Consider the following 26,348-nt stretch of genomic DNA (forward strand, 5'->3'; position numbering starts at 1 on the left):
CTCATAAAGTGAGCCCTGCCCCCGCCACCCTGGCAAATGGAAACTCACAGCCTCAATATGGTCCAGGGACCCTTGGGCACCCTGTCCTGTCCCCCTGCCCCCACCCAGCTACTGGTGCAGCCAGAGTCCTGGCAGGCCCAGGCCTGACCCCCATGCCCACCTCACTGGGTCCTGCCCCACCTCCTCTGGAGCCCTTGGCCAGCCCTCTCCACCTGTCTCTGGCTTCTGGGTGCTTCTTTCACCCTCCTTCCCTCCCCTCTGCCTCCTCCCCTTCCCTCCTCTTCTTGGGTCCCCCTCATCCCTCCCCTCTTCCTCCTCCCCCTCCTCAGATTCTGACCACTCTGTTCTCTGGTGGATGGTGTCCAGGGCCTCCTGAGCCTCCCTGGTCTCCCTGGGGATGGATGACCATGGGCAGGTGGCCTGTCTTCTCAGGCTGGGGCTCCCACAGATCCTCAGACCTGCCCCCCAACACACGCATGGCCTCTGCTTCTCTCAGCCTCAAGCCCTGGGCTTCAGGCATTTCAGTCCTCAAAAGGCCACAGTCTGCCTCCCCCCAAGTGACAAAACCAAGTCAGGGTGGGTGACCAAGTCAGGGGCCCCCCTGAGCCCCCACTTCTGACAGATGGCCCAGGAAGGAGGGCTCCCTGCAGGTTGTTACCAAACTCAGGTTCTGCTGCTCACCACTCAAAAGCCAATAATTCAAGAGGCAAGTATCAGTAGAGAGGAAAGTTGCTTTACTCACAAAAGCCGGCAATCTGGGGAGAAGGTGGACTCATGTACGGAGACCAACTCTGAAGATTCTGCTCAGACAAGACAGTTTTTATTTTTTATTATTTTATTTTTATTTTTTTTAACACCAAAATATTTTGTACTGGGGTACAGCCGATCAGCCATGACAGTTTTTAAAGGGGAAAAAAGGGAAAGAATCTCAGTGAATCACTGAGGCAGGAAGTTGGGTGCTATATCATTCTCCTTTGCATGCATTGGCTGCCTCTCTCTCTCCATGTTATCTTGCCTTTGTGATCTGCCTGCAGGATTGTGAGAGCTGGTCATTTTTTAACTCCGCAGTTCTTCGTTCTTACTTCTTTTTATCTAGGAAACAAGTTAACAGATTAGGCAAGACATGGTGTGCATTCAGGAGAGCATAAGCCAAGAGTTAGCTTAAGTTACCTAGTGATCTTGTTCCTAGAATTAGTCTTTTAAGGTTGGAAGGGAACAGAAATGGGCAAATAGGAAATGAGGCAAAAGAGCTGCTTTCAACTCCCCACTGTCAAACATCATTCCATTTCTATAGAATTATGGGTGAAGTTCCATCTTCTGTAACTTCATGATGATATAAGACACCATATTGCTAAGAGTGGAAGATGTCAACTTGGGCCTATAGCAACTCTTCGCTGACAATTTTAGGATTGCCTGCTTACATATATGGGCAGAGCAAGCTACAGTTATTTTGATGCCCACAAAAGGTATGGATTATTATGAGAAAAAATGTTAATCCCATTCTCTTGAGGCCAGTTCTTGGAATTGCGATAGCCATAGATTCAGTGGGTTTCCCTGGTGGCTCAGAGGATAAAGAATCTGCCTGCAATGCAGGAGACCCAGGTTCAATACCTGGGTTGGGAAGATGCCCTGGAGAAGGGAATGGCAACCCCTCCGGTATTCTTGCCTGGAGAATCCCATGGACAGAGGAGCCTGGCGGGCTACAGTCCGTGGGGTTGCCAAGAATCGGCCACGACTGAACAACTAACATACACACACAGATTCCGTGTGGCTCAAGTTGGAGCAGCTTCTTTCGTGGCTGTGGTCTGGTCATCACACAGTTAGATTTTCCTTCTGGTGGCAGTTATAGTATCTGTAAAGTCAACTCAAAAATGTGTTACCAGACTCTTTGTGACTCTGTTGTCCTGATCATTAACTGTTTAGTTTTATATTTGGGGAGGGGGGTCTGCAGGGTTCTGCTTGGTTCCAAGGAGAGACCCCACATCTCCTTGAAGGTAAGGGGTCACCATCAAGTCCTATGGTTGCATTTCAGGAGTTGCATCAAAACCACTGCTGCCCCACCCCCACCCCATTCAGACACAGCAGCCCCAGGAGATGAAAGGGAGGGGGCTCGCTTCACTGAAAGACCTGCAAACAGGGGAATCTCCCCACTTGACATTTGACACGTGGAGACTCAGAAGGCCAAGCGACACAGCATTGGGCCTCAGTCCCCCATACCCCAATGTGTCCCTTCCCCATAGCTCCATAGCCTGGAACACAGCTCACCCCTCCAGAATCCCTATCCTGTAAGACCCCACCCCTCTGGTAGGATGGGACTTTCCGGCTCTCCTAAAGGCTCAGGCACCCAACAGCCCAAGGCCCTTCCCTACAGCTCCTGGCAACAGCAGCCTGCACCCCTCTCTGTACTCACAGCTCAGCATGGTCTTGGGGCTTCCTGAGTCAGAGCAAACCTGCCTAGATACCATGGAGAAAGACCGCAGAAAGCTGAGGGACCCCATCCTGGACTCCTGTCAGTCATCCCCATACCCACAGTGGTCACCAGAGTGGTGGAATAGTTTCTATTTCCAAGAAATTGACTCTGAGCAAGATGTGGTACCCTGGGTCCGGGGGTCTTTGAGGAGCCTCCTGGGCTACAGCTGAGTTGAGTTCAAGAGTTACCTGTCCCCTGTGTCATAAGCTCCAAGCGCACTCTGGCCACCCAGCTCTTCCTCACCCACAAATGTGGGAATGCCACTCAGGATCCAGGAACAGCTCCCAGAGGCTAGAGGAGATAGCCCACCTTGTCTGTGAACCTGCCGGACCTCATGATGCTAGGCCACCATCGGGGGAGCCAGCCCAGACCTACAGCTCCTGCAGGCCAAGTTCACCCAGCAGGGCCTACAGGTAGATGCTGTGGAGGCTAGGCTTCTTGTTTTTCACAGGTGGGCAGAGAGCCCACATCCTGCCTGTCCTAGGGGTGCACTTCTCTGAACATACTCTGCTCCAGGGCAGTGTTCTCTCCGTTCCCAACCATTGTCTCCCCTCTCCTGGGGCCTCCACCAGGTGCCTCCATAGCAGGAACACAGTTCTCCCCTCCAGGATCTCCATCCTGTAAGACCCCACCCATCGTGGTGGGATGGCACTCTCCAGCCTGGACCACCCTCCATCATTCCAGGATCCCCACCCTGTAAGACCCCACTCATGGTGGGATGGCACTCTCTGGCTCTCTTAAAGGCTCAGGCACCCAACAGCCATCCCCCACAGTCAGGCCAGGAGCATGAGGCCCAGAGGATGTTCCACCTGCTCAAGGCCACCTTGGTCCCCACCTGATAGGTGACCTCAGAAGGAAGATCTCTTCAAGAGGGAACCCAAACCCCATATTTTGTGATTTTACCATATATAATTTGAGTAACAAGGCATGGGACTCTCAGCAGGGACCCTCAGCTCTGCCTCAGGCATGGGTGTGAGTCATGTGATCTCCAGAAAGAGGGATTCCTGGGGGAAGATCAGAGGACCAAACCATGGGTGCAGGGTATTCTGGGCAACCCCACTTTCTCTCCTGAACATGGTACATAGCAAGAAGTTCCGGCTGTACTTGGTACATCCAGAGAACAATCACCCTAACTTCCTTCTACCTACCTTCCCCCCCACACACACACCTTCTGCCTGAGTGTCTCACTTCACCTAGACTCAAGGCTTTGGCCTTCACATGCCACAGGTGGGCAGTCTCCTGGGGGACCAGCAGAAGCTGGAAAGATCCCCTGCCCACTCTTGCAACTCCTTGGGTCCCGACCTCCCCCTGCCAAGGGGCTGTCACTTGCCAAACTACAGGGGTGGAAAACAGTGGTCAACCCCCCAAATTAGCTGTCCTCCTATGATCCTCCAGCCATGGCATCCTGGGGACACACTGATGCCCCTCACTTGGGCCTCATCAGCGTCATCAGAAAGGATAGCTGGTGTTGAATGGGATCTCTTGTGACATGGCCCATCACATCATCTTGCCTGTAGCCAGGCCACTTGGAAGTGGGGCTACCTCTCTCATCCCTTCCCAGGACATTGTATGTCCCCCAGGTCAACCTCAAGCATGCTGGACTCCTGCCTGGACCCTTTTCTCTGTTCCGGGGCCCGGGCTCCCACCATCATGTGCTGCCCCTCCCTACTCGCCCACTTCTCTTCTGGTTCCCTGCTGTTGTCACTCTTCACCCAGAGAGCCTGCTCTGAGCTGAGATCTGCCCCTCCATTTCTGCCCTCTCGTGTCTAGGCCAAACCCTGATGGCCCCACCCAGTCCATTCTGGGCACTTGTGACTAGGAGGTCCAGTTGGGCCCACATGTCATAGCCTCTCCCTTCCCAATATCTCAGCCGGCTATCCTCCCATTGCCCCCAGAACCCCTGGCTGGTTTTGTGGGACTGAAGCCTTCTCCACCTACTTCCTCTGGAGCCACGGGAAAGGTTTGAACAAGGAAAAGGGCCCTGAGTAGTGGCTGTGCCCACGACACAGCCTGCACACACCCACACCCACCTTTTCTTTCCCCTGGCTTGCCTGTGACCCACCCTCTTCTCTCTGTTGGAATCCTCAGACCTGGCCCCTAGCTGCCTTCAAGGGCCTTCAGTGCTCGCAGGTGGAGCTCCCAGATGGTGTCCCTGCCTGCACCCAGCCTGGTACAGCGTGGTGGCCGGGCGGGGTCTGAACCAGGTCCCCCAGTCCCTGTGGGTGCTATGGAGCCCAAGGAGCCTTAACCAATTCACATCTATGCAGCGGCAGCTGCCTCCCCTCAGAGTGATGTGAAGTGCAGAGCCTCCTGCCCTCTGGCGGCAGGATCAGGATACGGCAGGGAGCCGGCCCTGCTAGTGTTCCTGGTTTGACACATCAGGCCAGAAGGGGAACACCAAGTTCCTGGAGTGCAGCCCCTCATTGACAGGTGGGGAAACTGAGGTCCAGGCACAGCAGGGGCCTTTGACAGGGCACAGAGAACCTCCAGCCTCGAGATGACTTTCCCAGTGGGCTAGATGCTGATTATGGACCGGTAAGAGGGTCTCACCAGACTGTCACCTTGTCCCCAAGAAATGAGCATCCTCACAACATTTCTGATGGTTTGGGGGTCTTGGGTTTGGGAACTTTAACAATCAACCTGAGAGGCTGGGGTTATGAGGGCCAGAAGAGCTCACACCCCAAAGTCAAGATTTGGGGAGCAGGAAAGAACAGAGGGCAAGGATCCAATTTTCTTCCTGGGAAAAAGCACTCTGGAAATATATAAGAATGATAGGAAGGAGCAGGCAGGTCTCAAACAAGGTAACAGCTGATGTAGATGCATTAAAAAAAATGCTCACCCCCAATTAAAGAAAAGCAATGGGCAGCTGCCAAGTGCAATTTTCACCTGCAACTGAGCAAAAGTCTCAGAAATCTCAGAAATACAGGATTGGCAATGCTATGAGGATCAAACCCCTCACACACAACATCTTGTTTACAGAGATGAACTCAGCAAGAGACACGGGCCAAAGGAGCCCTCAGTTCCCAGCAGCTGAGAACTGTGGCTGTAAACACAGGACCTGTGGCCCCCACCACCAACCAGGAGAGGCGTGCTGATGCAGCCAGACAGGTGGGGGACACCTCACCCCTCAAACTGGCTGGACAATTCAACCTCAGCAGACGTGGAGGTTTGGGTGTGTGCCACGGGGGTATGGGGCACAGGCATCACTAATTGTTCATTTAACCGAAACCCTGCAGGGGCCCACGTCAGCCCTAGACCAGGCTCCGGGTTTTCTTTTTAAAGAAGAAAAATTGTATTAGAAATTTTAATAAGAATCTAAATACAGCCTCCGTACTTTCATCAAGTGGTTTTAAAGCACAGACATCACCAAAGATGAAAGAATATTGTCCTGGGTTGTCATGTGAGATGGTCCAGGTGCTGGTGGCGAGACACTGGGATCTGCTCCCACCGTCACTGTGGCCCGGCGCTGCTCTGTGCATCTTCTGATGCCCTTACTTCTCGTGTCAGGCTTCTCTGCGTTGCGGGCAGCAGATGGGAGATTCCAGACCCTCCACTGCATTCAGTAGAACAAACTGCAGCCACAGAGCGGGTGTCTGCATTTCCGAGGCTACGTGGGAAACTGAAGGAAGCAGCATCATCCTCTCAGGGGACGTCATCACTCTCCTGTTTTCTTGCTCGTTTAGTCATTGTGGGCACAGTTGGTAAGAGTCGATGAGTAATGGTGAAATTATTCCTGTAACTGAGCAGAGCAGTTTTACAGACACTAAACCCCCTACCAAAAGGCAGACATTCATGTCCATGAGCCCATAGCCCCCAGTCCTTCTGGAGCCTAAGGATACTGTCAACCCCTGTGACACCTCCCAGTTACCTCACCATCAACCAATCAGAGAACTATGCCCAAGCTGATCTCTGAGGGGCACCTTGGGATGCCCCTCCCCTCACCTGGCCTTTAAAAAGGCTTTCCTGAAACCCATCCGGAGTCCGGGCTCTCCCAGCACTAGCTATCCCAGATTCTGTTTATGGTGTGCGTGCTAATTTGCTTCAGTCACGTCCTACTCTTTGCAACCCTATAGACTGTAGCCCGCCAGGCTCCTCTGTCCATAGGATTCTCCAGGCAAGAACACTGGAGTGGGCTGCCATGCCCTTCTCCAGGGGATCTTTCCGACCAAGGGATCGAACCCTAGTCTCTTACATCTAATGCATTGGCGAGCCAGTTCTTTACCATTAGCGCCACCTGGGAAAGCCCCCTTTTAAGGCTTCTGACATTAAGTGCTGCACTTTCCTTCACCACTGGGTGTCAGCAGATTGGCTTCACTGCAGCAGACCCAAGTTTGGTTGGGTAACAAATATTCCCAAGAATGATGAACTAGCAAAACGCCTCAAGATACAGGAAAAGTAAGACCAAGGTCAGTGGACCACAGTGGTGACTGCAAGCCGGGAGATGATTTATTCTATCTGGAATAGAATAAAGGAAACAAGTAACACAAGGAAACAAAAATAACCTTGTGTTCCCCTTGTGCTTTGAAGACCTGTAAACATTAAAGTCTCACAGGAGTTAGAACTGCCCACTACCTGGTGCTAAAGAGGCACTGGAGACCCCGTGTTGCACCTGGCCCCCGGAAGGTGCAGCTAGGGTGCGTGCGGGCACCACCTGGAAGGGCGGAGAGAGGATCCAGGAAGGGGAGGAGGGCAGGGTGGGGGTCACTACAGGCTGGGGAGTGGGGAGAAACATCACAGGGAGGGAGAAGGAGCAGGGTAGGGAGGAGTAAGGTGGGTGCAGAGAAGGGAGGGCGTGCAGGTTCAAAGCCCAACACCCACCCACCTGCAGGCGCTGAGGGGGCGGAGGGAATGGGGGAAGCTAGGCATCCAGGCCGCTCCAGACCAGACTGTTTTGGAGGCGCCCCTGAAGTAGAGGAGCCTGCTGAGCTGGGGGTTGCCCCCTCTGCACTGCAGGGACCACTGAGGATCAAGGGAGGGCCAGGAGGCTGGCTTCGGACCAGACCAGACTCTCCAGAAGGGTTTGTGAGCATGGCACCCGGTGGACAGAGACCCAGAAAGCTGGGCACGCCTGCGAGGAGATCCCCCTCCGTGTCTTCATCAGAATGCGGAGCCTCGGGGGACCTGAGCCATCGCACCGACCCTCCGGCCAGAGCCCAGGAGTCAGCCCATGAGTGAAGGGGCTCCTTGCAGGGCCCAATGCCAACCCTCCCACACACACTGAGGGTCAGTGCCAATGCTGCTTTCTCCAGGAGAGGCGCAATGCAACTGCTCACTTTATATGCCATCTGACTTTTTGCAAAGGTGCCAGAGCAGCCCAGCAAACAAAGGTAAGTCTTTTAACATATGATGCTACAATAACCAGACCTGCATGTGGCAAAAAATGAACCCTATGCTACACTGATAATGACGGAGTAAAGGCACAAAGTGAAAAGTGTGACAGTCACTCGGTCGTGTCGGGCTCTGTGACCCCAAGGACTGCAGTGCCCTCAAGCTCTTCTTCATGGAATTCTCCAGGCAAGAATACCGGAGTGGGTTGCCATTCCCTTCTCCAGGGGATCTTCCCAACCCAGGGATTGAACCCAGGTCTCCTGCATTGCAGGTGGATCCTTTATCGTCTGAAGAATCAGGGAAGCCCCAGAAGGGACGAAATAGGTGATTAAATAGTTAATCCCATTAGGGGATTATAAGCAGAAGAAATACATGAGACTCTTGTAAGTTAACGATTACTCAAGAGAGCAGTTTTGCTTAACCACAAAACCAAGCAGGCTTGCTTAGCAACAAACCTGTACAACAGAAGCATGAGACATGCCGCCAAACAATAAAACAATGAGGCCTACATTTTGCCCAGTGAACTCAATAAGTTAGGACATGCTCTCTGAGCATGTAAAAAACAATAATCTGTGGACCCAGCTTGACCTTATAAGGACAAGAAAACTCCCCCGCTCAACCTGGAAGAGGAACTGATGATGGAAGCATGATGTCTACTCAAGAAAGCCAAGAACTTCTCCCCCTCCCCACTTTTCCTTTGATTATAAAACTGTAGCTCAGTACGTTCTCAGGACATGGTACCCCCTTGCCCACCTGTGTGTAGGCCTCATAAGCATCCTATTCTAAAAAATCACTTCTTATCTATCACTTTGCCTTTTGCTGAATTCTTTCTGTGCTGAGACATAAAGGATTATAGTATTATAGCTCTTCAGAACTCCCCCCAAAATGACACCCAACAGTTTCAACATTATGTGCAAAAATTAATTTACAACGCACCATAGATTTAAAAGTGAAAGCTAAAACCCTAAAGCTTTAGAGGAAAATATCTTTTGACTTAGGGAAAGGCTTCTTAGTTCTGAGAAAATGGAGAAATTTGACTTCATTGAAATTCAAAAAAATTTCTGTTCAAGAAAATCCACTGTTAAGACGATCAATCAGCAATCCAGAGGATGGGAGAAAATATTTGCAAAACTAATATCTGACAAAGAATGATCTCCAGACTATATAAATAACTCCCACTGCTCTAAATGAAAAATTCAGACTACCCACTTGGAAAACTTCATCCTATCTCACTTTTGTTTTTTTGGTCACATTTGAAAAAGGGTCAGCCAAAGCATGGAGCTGAATGCAACTGTCTTTTACGGAACAAAGTCCGTGGTTTGGGGGTTATTTCCACTGCACCTTGACGGGGAGAGCCAACCAGCCCAAGAAAGTGAATTGGGAGCTGTCATCAACTGAAGGACACAAAGCAAAAGCACCCAGGAAGAAGCTAATGTATCAGAAATTGGAATATCTGCTTTTTTCCAGATGTAACAATATTTTTTTCGATTTTTTTTAATGTGGACCATTTTTAAAGTCTCTATTGAGTTGTAACTATATTGTTTCTGCTCTATGTTTTTGGTCTTTTAGCCACAAGGCAAGTGGATTCTTAGTTCTCTGACCAGGGATCGAACCTGCACCCACTGCATTGGAAGGTGAAGTCTCAACCACTGGACCACCCGGGAAGTCCCCAGATGTAACAACTTAATTGCCTACATGATAGAAAGTTACATAAAATATACACTAACCTCCTTACTCTTCAATTATCAAATACCCTCCTTGCAACATGAGTAAAGCTGTTAGAGGGAGGTGTGCTGCTCAGAATTACCAAAAGCCTAAAAATCCTCTTTTGCAGCACAGACGTTTAGGTGGTCCCATTAGACTAACTACACTTCTGCTATCTTAAACAAGGGCTTGAACACTGGGAGGGGTATTTGAAAATTCCTTTTCTGTGTAAAAATCCCTTTTAAAAGCCCTCCTGGAAGTTACCTGTGATAGTATGTTTCTAATATTAACAAAATGCCACTGTTGAAAAACAAATTTAAGCTAAATAACCTAGTTTTTTTAAATGGACAAAAGATTTGTTATTTTCAAAAGAAGAAAAAAGTGCTTTAGTATCATTCATTATCAGAACAATGAAAATTAAAACCACAGTGAGATACCACTTAACTTCTGTTAGAATGGCTACCACTTTTTTAAAAGTACTGATGAGGATATAGAGAAATTAGAACCCTCATACACTGTTAGTGGCCTGAAAATTGAAAGCCATGATGGAGGAAGCTCTGTCAGCTTCTGGTGAAACAAACACACTCCTATCCTTTGACCCAGTCCTGGATATCTGCCCAGAGAAATAAAAGCCTATGTCCACTGGAAGGCTTCAAAAAGAATGTTTGCAGAAGCTTAATTTACAATCGCCAAAAAACAAGCCAGTCCAAGTGTCCATCAACAGGGAGTTTACAATGGGGCCCTACCAGCAGCCAAAAGGGCAAACTATCAATGCAGGAAACAAGAGTGGGTCGCAAAACCATAATACTAAGTGAAGAAACCTTACACAAGAGTGTGTACCCTGTGCTTCATTTATATGACTCCTAGAACAGGCAAAACTAGAGTGGAAATAATCAGAACAGTGGATGTCTTTGTACAGTAGAGGCGGACATGGAATGGGAAGGGCAAGAAGGAGCTTTCTGGGGTGATAAGCATGTTCTGTTTGTCCTGACTGTGTCTTGGGCCACACAGTAGTGTGTATTTGCTAAAGCTCAGCAAAACTATGATTAGGGTTTACGTACTTCATTGTAAATTTAACATTAAAAATCTATAAACAAATACTATGTGCTAATGCTATGCATGCTAAAGTATTTGGGGGGACAAGTGCTTATATTTGCAATTTAATAATATTAGAAACATTAGAAATATATAGTTTTATGTTAATGGTTTAATAATGAGCACCTGCAAATCTACCACCAGCATCAAAACTGGAGCATTTCCAGAAACTTGAGTCTATTGTGAGCTTGTCCCCATCCCTTTCCCCAAAATTTTTAGCATTTTCTTGCTTTAAAGGGTTCCCCCGAGCCTTCCTAAGTGATCAATGCAAAGAAATAGAGGAAAACAATAGAACAGGAAAGACTAGAGGTCTCTTCAAGAAAACTAGAGCTACCAAGGGAATATTTCATGCAAACATGGGCACAAAAAAATGACAGAAACAGTATGGACCTAACAGAAGCAGAAGATATTAAGAAGAGGGGATAAGAATACATGGAAGAACTATACCAAAAAAGATCTTCATTACCCAGATAACCACGATGGTGTGATTGCTCACCAAGAGCCAGACATCCTGGAATGTGAAGTCAAATGGGCCTTAGGAAGCATCACTATGAACAAAGTTAATGGAGGCAATGGAATTTCAGTGGAGCTATTTGAAATCCTAAAAGATGATGCTGTGAAAGTGCTACACTCAATACGTCAGCAAATTTGGAAAACTCATCAGTGGCCACAGGACTGGAAAAGGTCAGTTTTCATTCCAATCCCAAAAAAAGGCAATGCCAAAAAATGTTCAAACTACCATACAATTGCACTCATCTCACACATTAGCAAAGTAATGCTCAAAATTCTCCAAGCTAGGCTTCAATAGTATGTGAACCGAGAACTTCCAGATGTTCAAACTGGATTTAGAAAAGTCAGAGGAACCAGAAATCAAACTGCCAACATCACTGGATCATAGAAAAAGCAAGAGAATTCCAGAAAAACATCTACTTCGGCTTGACTGTATGGATCACAGCAAACTGTGGAAAATTCTTAAAGAGATGGAAATACCAGACCACCTGACCCGCCTCCTGAGAAATCTGTGTGCAGGTCAAGAAGCAACAATTAGAACTGGACATGGAACAACAGACTGGTTCCAAATAGGAAAAGGAGTATGTCAAGGCTGTATACTGTCACCCTGCTTATTTAACTTGTATGCAGAGTACATCATGAGAAACGCTGGGCTGGAAGAAGCACAAGCTGGAATCAAGATTGCTGGGAGACATATCAATAACCTCAGATATGCAGTTGACACCACCCTTATGGCAGAAAGTGAAGAAGAACTAAAGAGCCTCTTGATAAAAGTGAAAGAGAAGAGTGAAAAATTGGCTTAAAGCTCAACATTCAGAAAACAAAGATCATGGCATCTGGTTCCATCACTTTCATGGCAAATAGATGGGGAAACAGTGGCTGACTTTATTTTTCTGGGCTCCAAAATCACTGCAGATTGTGACTGCAGCCATGAAATTAAAAGACGCTTACTCCTTGGAAGGAAAGTTATGACCAACCTAGATAGCATATTCAAAAGCAGAGACATTACTTTGTCAACAAAGGTCCATCTAGTCAAGGCTATGGTTTTTCCAGTGGTCATGTATGGATGTGAGAGTTGGACTATAAAGAAAGCTGAGTGCTAAAGAACTGATGCTTTTGAACTGTGGTGTTGGAGAAGACTCTTGAAGAGTCCTAGGATTGCAAGGAGATCCAACCAGTCCATCCTAAAGGAGATCAGTCCTGGGTGTTCATTGGAAGGACTGATATTGAAGCTGAAACTCCAATACTTTGGCCACCTGATGCGAAGAGCTGACTCATTTGAAAAGACCCTTATGCTGGGAAAGATTGAGGGCAGGAGGAGAAGGGGACGACAGAGGATGAGATGGTTGGATGGCATCACCAACTCGATGGACATGGATTTGGGTGGACTCCGGGAGTTGGTGATGGACAGGGAGGCCTGGAGTGCTGCAGTTCATGGGGTCGCGAAGAGTCGGACACGACTGAGTGACTGAATTGAACTAACTGAACAGATTTAGATGCCTAACAGTAGGCGGGCTTGTGGGTGTAAATACTAACGTGGTGGTGTTCACTGGAAAACAGACTTTGCTGAGTCTGAAATTATCCACTGAACAAAACACCGAAGGGCAGGTTGGGGTGAGGCAGTGCTCTGACCTCTGGGTTGTCCACCCTGGACGAGCGCTTTGCTGGAGGAGAGAGGCGGGGATTCGAGCGCTCAGAGCTGGCCTGTTTGACCTAGTCTCCGGAGGCTACTGGGAACCCCGCCCCCACCCCCGACACCAGCCCCCCAACGCCAGCCCCAGGACCCGGATGCCTAGGGCGGACCCTTCCGACCGGACCTCCAGGCCCGCAGTAACCACAACTACCCACCGCGGTCCAGCACCTCCTAGGCACGTAACTGGACCTGACCAATCACCGTACCACAAGCTGCGGCCTTTGCGATTGGGCCAGAGGTTGACACATGATCCTACCTCACCAATCAGAGCCCAGGGAAGCCTATTTAAGGCTGAGCCGGCCTCACATCCTCAGCCCGGCCGACCGAGGTCTGTTTCGTGGAAGTGAGTTCTTGCGTTGGCCACGATCCGGCGGGACGCTGGGGTATCTGGAGAGTTGCGGAGACGCGAGAGGCGCCCGCTTGGACTACGCGGCACTTGCTGCAGGACGACTTGGAATATCTCCCTAATAAGCACGCAGGGTCTGAGCAGGTTCCTTGGCGTGGTGATCCTGACGTCCTGAGTCACCAGTCCCGAGAAAGCCCGGCCCAGGGGACCCGCCCAGAGACCGGCGATACGGACATCAGGCCTCTCTCGCAGTCCCACCGCCTCTTGGCCCCCTCAACGTGACAAGGACGCGCCCCTGGAAGGAGCACAGGGGCTCGGGATTAAATACCGGACGTTTATTGACAGCCAATACACTTACTGTAAAGTTCACTTATTTAAAGTGTGCGCTTTTGAACCAGCTTCCTTTCCTTGATCAGTTTCTAGAATTTGCATTTCTCTAGTTATGCTGCAAGGCTTGTCTGTGAGGGTTGAGGGTGTTAAGATATAGTGCAGTTGTGGTTTGAGAAAGTGTGAGAACACTCAGTCTCCTGAAAAATGTCTAGGCTTTTGGTAGCTGTAACAATATTATCAATAATAAATAAGTAAAGCGTGCGGTTTAGTGGTTGTCAGATTCAGAGTTGAATTTCTATTTTCATCATTTCAGATGGGAAAAAACTTGCGCTTGTTAGCAGCCGTTTTCCTCCCAGTCCCTCCAGCCGGGCTTAGTGCTTAGTCACTTCAGTTGTGTCCGACTCTCTGCAACCCCATGGACTGTAGCCCACCAGGCTCCTCTGTCCATGGGATTCTCCAGGCAAGAATACTGGAGTGGGTTGCCATTTCCTTCTCCAGTGATAAAGTATGAAGTGAGTGAAGTTGAGTGAAGTAAAGTCGCTCAGTCGTGTCTGACTCTTTGCGACCCCATGGACTGTAGCCTACCAGGCTCCTCTGTCCATGGGATTTTCCAGGCAAGAGTACTGGAGTGGGTTGCCATTTCCTTCTCCACCCTCCAGCCCTAGGTAACCACTAATCTATTTTTGGTTCATATAGATTTACCTATATTGCACATGCTGAAGAATTATTCCTTGTATATTTGAAGTACAAGTTTAACAGGATATCTTGTATGTTTGTTGGCTAAATTTGGCCCCCTCAAAGGGGAGTATTCAAGCACTCTGGCTTGAGGAGGAGGACCAAGGCATTGACTGGAGTGTGAGATCTGCCCATAGTACATACTTCCACAGGGTATAGTTTCCAAGAAAATGGAACTGCAAAGAGGCAGACATCCAGCAATTTCTGGCTGTGCATGGGTCCTCTGGGACTATCCCTGAAACAGTCTCCATGGAAGAAGGTACAGGAGCTCAGGGAGAGGAGCAGGGAGTGAGGGCGACTTCAGGTCTCACAGGCCCTGAAGGCATTTCGTGAATGTATTTTTTTCTGCAATGATCCTGCTTCCGTATTTTTTAGTTCTCTCTATATTTAAAAATAGTCCTATTTGTTGTTGTCCAGTCGCTCAGTCTTGTCTGACTCTTTGTAACCCATAGACGGCAGCATGCCAGACTTCCTGCCCTTCACTATCTCCCGGAGTTTGCTCAGACTCCTGTCCAATGAGTCGATGATGCCATCCTACCATCTCATCCTCTGTCACCCTCTTCTCCTGCCCTCAATCTTTCCCAGCATCAGGGTTTTTTTTTTTTTTCTAATGAGTCAGTTCTTCACATCAGGTGGCCAAAGGACTGGAGCTTTGGCTTCAGCATTAGACCTTCCAGTGAATGTTCTGGGTTGATTTCCTTTAGGATGGACTAGTTTGATTACCTTGCAGTTCAAGGGACTCTCAAGAAACTTCTCCAGCACCATTGTACAAAAGCATCAGTTCTTTGGCGCTCAGCCTTCTTTATGGTCCAACTCTCACATCCGTACATGACTACTGAAGAAACCATAGCTTTGTCTATATGGACCTTTGTTGGCCAAGTGATGTCCCTGCTTTTCAACGCACTGTCTAGGTTTGTCACAGCTTTTCTTCCAAGGAATAAGCATCGTTTAATTTCATGGCTGCAGTCAGTATGCTTCTTAAATCACATTTCAGTTTTGTTGTTTTTGACTATTTCCCACAATTTCATGATGTGGTACTGGTCTCTGAGCAGCTCAGTGACCCTTCCTTTCACTTAGATGGTCCCGCTGATGGGGATTGAGTCTGGTGCCTCTCCTCTCTGCTCTCCTTCACAGCAGACTAAACAAGCTGGGAGGCCCTGCCAAGCTCACCAGAAGGTAAAGGGGGCTCTACGGCTTGCAGGCTAGCCTTCCAATTTCATAGCCAGTTTCCTTCTCTGAGGGTCAGGTTCATCACATGTCTCAGGTCATGGAAGATGATCATGTTTCCTAAGTGCTTGCAAGGCCCTCTCTTGTTTCATCTATTTATATTTTACTCATTCATTCTCTGCTCTCATATGCCTGACCTCATAGACAGCCCTTCAGAGGTATGTGCGCATGTATTTTTTTTTTAATCTCAAGAGTTGATAGATTTAAACACTAACTCTTACTACAATTATTAGCAAGCTAGGAATAATAAAGAAGATCTTTAACTTGCTATGGTAACAACGCCAAGCCTACAGCAAATATCCTTTTTTTTTTTTTTAACTTTAAACTGTTTATTTCGCTGCACTGTGTGGCTTGCAGTATCTCAGTTCCATAACCAGGGATGAACTCAGGCCACGGCAGTGAAATACCAGAATTCTAACCACTAGGCAACCAGGGAATTCCATAAACTATTTTATTATAGTACACATGTATGTTTATAGAAAGGGCTTCCCTGATGGCTCAGTGGAAAAGAATCCCCCTGCCAAGCAGGAGACATTGGTTCAATCCCTGGGTTGGGAAGATCCCCTCAAGAAGGAAATGGCAACCCACTCAAGTATACTTGCCTGGGAAACCCCATGGACAGAGGAGCCTGGTGGGCTACAGTGCATGTGGTTGTCAAAGAGTCAGACACAACTTAGCAACTAAACAACAACATGTTTATAGAAAAGCTGTGAAGAGAATACAGAGTTCCCATATACCCCACATCCAATTTTCATCTATTATTATCTTACATGAATGAGTATGATACATCTCTCATAATTCATGAGTCAATATTGATACATTATTATTAACTAAGGTCCACACTATTCAGGTGGCGCTAGTGGTAAAGAACCCTCCTGCCAATCTAGGAGATTTAAGAGACCTGGGTTTGATCCCTGGGTTGGGAAGATCCCCTTGAGGAGGAAAGGGAAACCCATTCCAGTATTCTTGCCTGGAGAATCCCATGGACAGAGGAGCCTGGAGGGCTACAGTCCATAGGGTCGCAAAGAGTCAGACTTGACTGAAGTGACTTAGCACGCATGCACACTATTCAGGCTTCCTCAGGTTTAACCTCACGACTTCCGGCTGCTCCAGGACCTGTCCCGAGCTCACATGACATGTAGTCATCACATCTCCTCCCAGATGCTCTTGGCAGGGAGGGTCATTCAGACTTTCCTGGTTTGAACGACCCCAATGGTTTGGAGGAGGGCTGGACAGAAATGTGCACACTGTCCCTCTGCTGGTTTGTCTGATGCTTTCTTGTTGTTTTTCTGGGCTTGTGGGTTTGTAGGAGGAAGACCGCAGAGGGAAATTGCCCTTCTCATCACATCCTGTCAGGGCTGTTCTCTCAACACGACTCCTCCTGTGCCCTTGGTCACCTGACGAGGTGTCTGTTAGGTGTCACCACTGAGGAGTTCCTCTTTCTCCCCCTATCCACCCCGTTCTCCCCGGAGAGGGGACCCACACTTGTGGCCCACACTTAAGGAGGGTTTGGTCTCCCTCCCAGAGGGCAGAGCATCTACATACGTACCTTCAGATTCTTTCACACAGATTTGTCTCTTCTCCTCATTCCTGTATTTATTCAGCCATTTTTATATCAGTATGGACTCATGGATACCTATCTTTACACTGTGTTTTCATCTGAGGGCTTCCCTGTTTATTTTGTTGCTCAAGCTATTCCAGCCTCAGGCTTGGGAACTCCTTTACTTTGTATCCCTTTTAACAGAGCCCCTTTGTTCTGGGTTGTTGTTTCATTTTGGTTTTGAGCATTTCTTTCCTTTCTAGCTATATTTGCCTGCTGCTGCTGCTGCTACTGCTAAGTCCGTGTGTCCGACTCTGTGCGACCCCATAGAGGGCACCCCACCAGGCTTCCCCATCCCTGGGATTCTCCAGGCAAGAACACTGGAGTGGGTTGCCATTTCCTTCTCCAATGCATGAAAGTGAAAAGTGAAAGTGAAGTCGCTCAGTAGTGTCCGACTCTTAGTGACCTCATGGACTGCAGCCTACCAGGCTCCTCTGTCCATGGGATTTGCCTGCTACGGATACCATAACCAAGCACCACAGACTGGCAGGCTTAAACAACAGAAGTTTGTTTTCTCACTGATATGGAGACTGGAAGTTCAAGATCAAGGTGCTTGCAGTTTGGTTTCTCCTGAGGCCTTTCTCCTTGGCACTTAGATGGCCATCTCCTCCCTGTGTCCTCACACAGCCCTTCCTTTATTTACTCACTCACTCCTGATGTCTCTTTCTCTTCTTGTATGGACACCAGTTCCATTGGATCAGGGCCCCACCCTTATGACCTGATTGAACCTTGTGTGCATGCTATGTTGCTTCAATCATGTCTGACTGTTTGCGACCCTGTGGACTCCAGGCAAGAATACTGGAGTGGGTTGCCATGCCCTCCTCCAGGGGATCTTCCTGATCCAGGGATCAAACCCTAGTCTCTTATGTCTCCTGCATAGGCAGGCAAGTTCTTTACCACTAGTGTCATCTGAGAAGCCCAATCTAACCTTAGTTACCTCTTTAAAGACCCCGTCTCCAAATACAATCACATGGGGAGTTAGGGCTGCAATCTATGAATTTTGTGGCGGGGCGGAGGGGGTAGATTTTTGGCCACAGTTCACTGTACTAACCTGTATATATTCACATATCTATAAATATTTCTACATGTTCCCACAAGAATCCATAATAAGCATGAATTCCTATTGCTGTCTCTAATTCTATTACCTCCTCCCAGCCTTTTCCTGCCGTATCTGTAAACTCCCACTCCAATGGAGAGAAGCGGCTCACAGCATCTACCATCATACACTCAATAGTTCAATGTGCCTGCATGGTGGTTTCAGAGTTAACCAGTCCCAGTGGGAAACAGCATTACCAACTACAGTTCAGGTCTATGTACTGTTCCTTTACTTTTAGTCTTAGAGACCCACGAGTCCCAAAGTCACTTGGGTCAGCACCTTCCCTCACCCCTTTCAGTAAGATGGTCTCAGCTACAAACTGTGGTGCTGGAGAAGACTCTGAGAGTCCCTTGGACAGCAAGGAGCCCAAACCAGTAAATCCTTTAGGAAATCAACCCTGAATATTCAGTGGAAGGACTGATGCTGAAGCTGAAGCTCCAATCCTTTGGCCACCTGATGTGAAGAGCTAACTCATTAGAAAAGACTGATGCGGGGAAAGATCGAGGGCAGGAGGAGGAGGTGGTGACAGAGGATGAGATGGTAGGATGGCATCATCGACTCAATGGACATGAGTCTGAGCAAACTCCAGGAGATAGTGAAGGACAGGGACGCCTGGCGTGCTGCAGTCCATGGGGTCCCAAAGAGTTGGACGTGACTTAGTGACTGAGCAACAACAACTTGTAACGCAGCTGGATTCTTCTGTCATTCCATCTGGAGATCCCCGTCTCCTAAATGATCCTCTTAAATTTGCATACATTAAGCCTCATATAGTCTCTGGGTTTTAACAAACGTACACTTTCATGTATCCACCATTACATTACCAAACAGAGTAGTTTCACTGTCCTAAAAATCCTCTGTGCTTCAGCTATTCTTCCCTCTCCCTATCCCCACCCCTACCCTTGGTAAGCATTAATCTTTTTGCTTTTTCCAGAATGTCATATAAAAGGAATATACAGTATATAGCCTTTTCACACAGACTTTTTTCAATGTAACATGCATTTATGATGTATCCATGCTTTGTGTGACTTGACAGCTTGTTTTGCTAAATAATATTCCATTGTGTAGATGTTCCAGTTTGCTATCCACTCATATAGTGAAGGATATCTTGGGTATTTCCAGTCTGGGGCAATTATAAACAAACTTGTTAAAACTATTTGCAAGAAGGCTTTTGTACGGATGTGCGTTTTTACCTGTTGGGTAGATTCCTAGCAGCATGCCTTGGTTCAGGCTGCTGTGACAGAACACACAGACTGGGTGGCTTAAAAACAAACATTTATTTCTCACAGTCTGGAAGATGAAAATGGCCAAGATCAAGGTGCTGGCAGACCTGGCGTCTGATGGAAGCTGCTTCCTGACTTGCAAAGACGTCTTCTTGTTGGGTCCTCACTTGGCAGAAAGCAGAGTGAGAGTGAGCTCTCAGGCCTCTTCTTAGAAGAGCGTTAATCTCATCAGGAGCTCTGCTCTCCTGACCTGTTGTTGTTCTTTAGTTACTAAGTCATGTCCAACTCTTTGTCATCCCTGGAGTGCAGCATGCCAGACCTTCCTGCCCCTCACCATCTCCCAGAGCTCACCCAAGTCTGTGTCCATTGAATCAACGATGCCATCTAACCATCTTATCCTCCACCGCCCCTTCTTTTACCTTCAGTCTTGACCTACTCACCCCACCAAAGGCCCCACCTCCTCACACCATCACACTGGGGGCTAGGATTTCAACATAGGAAATGGCAGGGGGGCAACATTCATTCAATAGCAGGGCATGACTGCTGGCTATTGTAGTCTCTGGGATGGTCTTGGTCTGAGCCACCACATGTTCTCCAACCACCAGTTCTATAGGCTTGGGGGCATGATTCCCACTGGTCTTCTGTTTCTACTGTGCTGACAGCTTTTTAATCAGTAACAAAATAGACTAGATCTGTTGTGTTCAAGACACATGTCAAGTGCTTTTCTGTCCCTATCAACTTATTCATAGGATCTTTCTCCTTTATTCATGGAATGAATTTGGATTGATGTGTTTGGTGTTAAACTAGAGAAATCCAGACCATGAGGTCTATTTCTCACTTACAATCATGAACTTTTTTCATTGGCTGCTGCACCAGTGTTCTTGCCTGGAGAATCCCAGGGATGGGGGAGCCTGGTGGGCTGCCGTCTACGGGGTCGCACAGAGTCGGACATGACTGAAGCAACTTAGCAGCAGCACCTCGCAGCATGTGGGATCCTAGTTCCCTGACCAGGGATGGAACCCACTCCCCCTACACTGGAAGCACAGGTTTTTAACCACCAGACTGCCAGGGAAGCCCCCTATAATTGGGCCTAATATTTTATTTCAGATGTTTTGCACCCACGTTCCTGAGTGAATGGGCCTCTCGTTTTCTCTTCCCATTTGTCTGGTTCAGAGCCAGACACAGTGAGCTGGACGCATCCCACACTCTTCCACTTTCTGGAACATTTTGTCCAAAGCAGGAATTAACTGGTCCCTGGAATCAGGGTGGGACTCAACTCACAAAGCAGCCTGGGCTCCAGACTGGGAGAGAGGAGGGCTTGGACCATCACTTTTTAGTCTCTTGCTGTTTGCCCTTCTTTTTGTGATTATATATTTTTTTCTAAGAATTTATCTACTTCATTTAGGTTTTCAATTTTATTAGTTTATGAGTATTCCTAATTCTATTATTTTAAAATCTGTGTTGTGTCTGCACTTATTCCCTCTTTGTATGTTTTATTTGGAGTGTCGTGCTCTCCCCTTCTTTCTTGCCAGAGTGTTTTCATGTGATTGTTCTTCCAATGAATCAGCTTAGGGTTTTGTTTATCTCTGCTCTTCCTAATCTCTCCCTCCTCCACTGATCTCTGCCCTTTTCAATTTCTTTTTGTGTTTTCTCCTTCTTGTTTCTTTGGGCTTGCCATGAGTTAAACTACATTTCTGGAAGCCATGCTTGGTTGGAGCAGAGATGGTCCTGAGTCAGCTGCCTTTCCCACCCCATCCCTCTCTGTGTTACAGAGATTATTTCCAACAGTCGTGACTGTTGCCCTTTCCCGGAGTTTGTGCATCCTGCGTAATGCAAGACCCTGCACCACATTCTCCTCCACCCCTGCCCTGCACTCCTAGGCAGGTATCCTCAGCCTCATTTGAGAATATTCCAAGTCTAGCCTTGATTTGACCCCGGAATCCTCAGCTCTTGTCCCAGTTCCCAGGGCACCTCTCCTGGAGGCCTCCCAAGGGAACAGGTTTCAAACTGGCTGGGGTTGGGTCACTCAACCAGACACCTTCTGCCAGCTGAGATGGTGGGGTGTTCTGGCTGGAGGGCCCCCTCAGAGCCCCAGCCACCACCCTGTCAGACTGTGCCATGGGACCTTCCAGGTGTGTGAGGCCCCAGGGGAAGTGGTGTTATGGAAGCGCTTGTGGTCGCCAGCTCACCGGTGGCATCCATAGAGGCTTTGCCCACCTGGGGCAGAATCTCGGCCCAGTGATTCACTGCCCAGTCACATAGTACAGCTGGAGATGCAAAGGTTGGCAGGTGAGGGGTCTGGGCTCTACCAGCTGGCCTGTCCATGGGGCACACAGGGTGGCCACAAGAAAGGGGAGACCACCTGAGGCCAGAGAAAAGCCAGAAGCTGCAGCCCATCAGAGAAGGGATTTGAGGGTGACTCCAACTTCCTTCTGTCCAGGCTAAAACCACAGGTGCCTCAGCCATGTGGGCATCACTTCCTGCCCATAGGCTGCCATCCCTGGCATCTGGGACAGCATCTACAGCCCTGCCCATCCTCAGGGTGAGGAGGAGGGGGCTCTCGAGGGAGCTGTGTGGACAAGTAGGGGCAGGAGCCGGTCTAGACCCCAACTAGAGGACACCCCCGATCTGCCTACAGGAGATGACAGTGGACAGAGAGTGGCGGGGTCAGGCTCTGGGCCAAGAGTAGAGGTGAGAACCCAGGAGAAAGGCCTCCTGCAGAAGGGGCTACCTCCAGAGGGGCAGGGTTGGGGGCCAAAGGGGTGCTGCCCTTGGACTCCAGAGAGGCTGTAGGGACCTGCTTCCTGTCCAGGAATAGGGCTGGGGACCACTCTGGGGGGACCCTCTTGCATCCACTGACCATGGGTGCCAGCAGTGCGAGCTCTGGGAAGTACCTGCTCTTTACAGCCCCGCCTGAGCCAAGGATCCAGACCAGGGAACCAGCTCCCTGAGGCTGAAAAGTAACAGGGAACCACAAAGAGGGGGTGGGGAGCTTGGGATCAAAGGTCAGTGTTGATTTGCTTTCAGAGCCAGGTTGCTGCCTCAGCGCCTGCTGGCTCTCTGTCTGTCCCATCCAAGTGCTGAGCACCTGCTGAGGCTGTGTAGCCAAGTCCCTGCCCTCCGGAGAGGCTGGGGCGGGGTTGGGGCGCTCCCGAGCTGGGCCTGCTAACACAAACATGGAAGACCTGACCTGTACCCAACCCAGGTGACCAGTCGCCTGTTGAGTGTGCCCCTCCCCAGCCCCCCACAGATCTGAGACTCAGAACTCCAAATGTCCAGTCCCCTGCCTTACATAGAGAAGGGCAACACACTTGTGGATGTCCTTGAGCATGCCCCCCACCCCCACCAGAGGCTGACACAGTAGAGCCATCCATCGACCAGGCCTCTTCCAAGCTCCCACTCTCACCTGACCCAAGTAAAGGACCCACGTGGGAGTCAGCAGGCAGAGATGCTAATCAGGTGCTGGGCTCCGTCCAGGGCAGGGAGCTCTCCACCTTGGCCCCCATGACACTTGGGGCCAGATCATTCTTGTTGCCGGGGGGAGGGGGGCGGTGCGGTACACTATGCACTGTAGGATGTTGAGAGTGTCCACCCATGAGGTGCCAGTGACCCCCTGATTGTGATAACCCAATATTGCCAAACGCCGCCCCACCCCCACCCCATCGGTCTCCAGCAGCCCTGCCCAAGAGAGCTTTCTGGAACGATGGAAATACTCTGTTCTGTGCTGTCCAATCCAGGCATCACCGAGCACATGGAACGTGGCTAGTGAGACCAAGGAACCGGGTCTTTATTTTACTTCATTCTAATGAAGCTAAATAGCTATGCATGGCTAGGGGCTGCCTCTACAGCAAATACCCCTCAGTCCTAGCCCAGCTCTGGCCTCCACCCCAGTCTGGCCTGGGCCTGGGCTGACTGTGGGAGTTTGGTCGGCGGCATGAACTCACTTCCGTTTCCTTCCTGGTGTGGGTTGGGGCTGCACGCCTCTACCTGATGAGTCATGAGGCTGGCACGGAGCGCCCAGAGCCTGGAAGGTTGTTCTGCCTGATCCCAAGGGTGCTCTGTCAGGCCGGGGACCCTGGATGACCCCAGTATTTTGTGGAGTTTTCCTTGGCCGGTGGCTGCATGCTAGCTGTTTGGGAAATACTCACACATACACACACACACACACACACACACACACACACACAAGCTGCTGGAAGCCAGAAACCATAGCCCAATGCCCCCCTGTGCCCGTCTGGAGCCTGTCTGGGAGCTCCACAGTTCACTTCCTGATGGTGGGTTCAGTCCCCTAGATAGGGACTCACTGGGCAGGTTTGGTTAATTTCGTGGGGATGATCATACGAACTGGCGGCAAGGTGGGGGCATAGAACCTGCACCAGGATCTGAGCAGGAGGCTCCTGAGGAGGGCCTGGCCCTGGACTGACATGAAGAAAGCATCCCTGCCTGGAGGGCACTCTGCTGCCTGAGATGCCGCGGAGGTTGGGAGTCAAGGATGCAGCTGGAAAAGCCAGGCCCGAAGCACAGGCAGAGTGGTTGCACTCTGGGCCTGGTCTGTGGTCCCTGAGGCAGGCCCTGCTGTGGTCCCCACGATCCCCATGCTAGCCCTAGAATCATGCCCTAACCCCAGAGTCTCCTCCTGCTTCCAGGGAGAAGCTGTTAGCAGAAAAGACGTGTCTTTCAGTAACAGGGAGCAAAGTTCTTAAAGTAAGAGAAGGAGAGAGGCTGAGAGCAGGCTGCATGGTGACCCCAGGGTGATGGGGACAGTCCAGGCTCTGGGCCGCACCCCGGGAGAGTGGGAGCTTGGAACAGAGAGTGAGAGAGCTGATGTGTAGGCCTACTGTTTAAAGGTCAAAGGTGGTTTCCATCAGCCAAGGTTGTGCTCCCCATGAAGGAAGCACAGCTTCACCTTGGTCTCAGGGAGGAGTGAGGAAGTGAGCACGTCTTGTGGGCTGATCTTCCCCTCCCCCTCTACCCTGGGAGCAAAAGGAAGGTTGGTTGTGTTTATCCTGGTGGCAGTGGAACCCTGGACCCTTTATGCCCCCAGCCAGCACTAGGGGAGCTTTCCTCCCCACTAGGAAGGCCCAGAAGAGCAGCTCTCAGACAGCTCTTCCCAATGCTCAGATGAGGGCCCCAAGAGAGAGTTCCCAGCTCTCTGACTGCACATCGGGCCCCTGGATAGGGACGGGCAGCAGTGAACTGTGTGCGGAAGTGGTACTCCCACACCTGCTGACCCACCGAAGTCTCTTCATGTGCTCTCTCTTTTGAGAGGCCAGCTGCTTCATCTCTCTGGGCCTGTGAATGACTGACAAGCAGAGTCTCCTCCCAGCCATGATGGGGGATAAGCAAGAAACTCTTGCTTTTGGTCCCTGAGGTCTGGGGGCTATTTGTTACTCAGCTTATCCATCCAGGCCCGACTGAGACAGTCTGTACTTATTGATCTCAATGTATTCAGGGCTGGGGACTGGAAGGTGGCTACCTGGAAGGGGCTGGGGACTTAGGAGCGCCCCCCCCCACCCCAACTCAGGCAAGAAACACTGGCTCATTGTGGGGACCCAGGAGAAGGTCAGTCAGAGAGCAAGTGTTGGGGGGTGGCATACCAGCCCCACAGAGAGCACTGAGGGTCCAGAAGTTCGCCCACTTTCCTTGTTCTTCCTCCAGCTCCAGTTTAGTTCAGTTCAGTTGCTCAGTTGTGTCTGACTCTTTGCGACCCCATGGACTGCAGCACACCAGGCTTCCCTGTTCATCACCAACTCCCGGAGCTTACTCAAACTCATGTCCATCGAGTCAGTGATGCCATCCAACCCATCTCATCCTCTGTCTTCCCCTTCTCCTCCTGCCTTCAATCTTGCCCAGCATCAGGGTCTTTTCCAATGAGTCAGTTCTTCACATCAGGTGGCCAAAGTATTGGAGCTTCAGCTTCAGCATCAGTCCTTCCAATGAATATTCAGGACTGATTTCCTTTAGGATGGACTGATTTCCTTTAGGATGGACTGATTTGATCTCCTTTAAGTCCAAGGACTCTCAAGAGTCTTCTCCAACACCACAGTTTGAAAGCATCAATTCTTCAGCTCCAACCACCAGGGTAAAAAAGCAGACACAGGAGATGAAGGGACTGTCCCCTCCAGTTCCAAGAACTGTAGGCGACCTGGGCCAGCGAGAGACTGGACCTGGGATCCCTGGAAGGCTAACTACCTTGGGGTTGGTTTTTTTTTTAATTTATTTATTTTTTATTTTTGGCTGTGGTGGGTCTTCGTTGCTGCTTGGGCTTTTCTCTAGCTGTGGCGCCCAGGCTTCTTACTGCAGTGGCTTCTCTTGTTGGGGAGCACGGGCTCCAGAGCTTAAGGACTGGACTTCAGTAATTGCAGCCTCCAGAGCACAGGCTTAGTAGTTGTGGCACATGGGCCTAGTTGCTCAGAGGCCTGCAGTATCTTCCCGGACCAGGGATCAAATGTGTCTCCTGCATTGGCAGGCAGATTCTTTACCACCGAGCCACCAGGGAAGCCCCCTGGGACTTGGGCTTTAATAAATGAAGAGGCCAGAAACCACAGATCTGCCCAGAAAACCCATCGGGCCTGGAAAAGCAGTTTTCTCAGAGCAGGCTTGGGACAGCAGGGAGGAAGTCGTAGCTGCTCCCTGCTCTGGCCCCCAGATTCAGGCTGCCCAGCCATGCCTGGCCCTCCCTGCTCCTTCCTCTCCCCACATGGGCTCCCCCGAGCTCTGCTTCTGCCCTGGAAGCCCTGCAGTACTTTCCATTCATCCATGACGTTCCTTCCCCTTCCTGACGTTAATAAGCCCAGTTTTTTTTTTTTCTGCTGTTATTTGAAAGGAAGACACCAACTATTTTTCTCACCAAGACGCTCTACTCCTCACCCTCCGCCCCATAACAAGATGAAATCTGTGGAACAATCTTTCCTGTTTCCCCCGCTCCTGATCACCTATCATAAGACCTGGGGAGGAGTCTATTCCCTGACCCCTTCCCCTCAATTTCAGATTT

The 26,348-nt window shown here is 49.7% G+C and overlaps 1 long non-coding RNA gene across 2 annotated transcripts; it reads right to left on the reverse strand.

Moving 5' to 3' along the window:
• Positions 1 to 833: 833 nt before the first annotated feature.
• LOC112442696 (uncharacterized) lies at positions 834 to 18,170 on the reverse strand. 2 transcript variants are annotated; one of them, XR_009491794.1, is made up of 4 exons: positions 12,740 to 18,170; positions 2,659 to 6,209; positions 1,612 to 1,852; positions 834 to 1,092 (listed from the first exon to the last, which is right to left on the reverse strand). It is a non-coding gene; the product is annotated as an uncharacterized lncRNA (long non-coding RNA). The 2 variants fall into 2 exon arrangements; XR_009491793.1 differs by having other exon boundaries at positions 835 to 1,092; positions 1,612 to 6,209.
• Between the last annotated feature and the right edge of the window lie 8,178 nt (positions 18,171 to 26,348).

Source organism: Bos taurus, chromosome 19, assembly GCF_002263795.3.
Source record: "Bos taurus isolate L1 Dominette 01449 registration number 42190680 breed Hereford chromosome 19, ARS-UCD2.0, whole genome shotgun sequence".
Lineage (NCBI taxonomy): Eukaryota > Metazoa > Chordata > Mammalia > Artiodactyla > Bovidae > Bos > Bos taurus.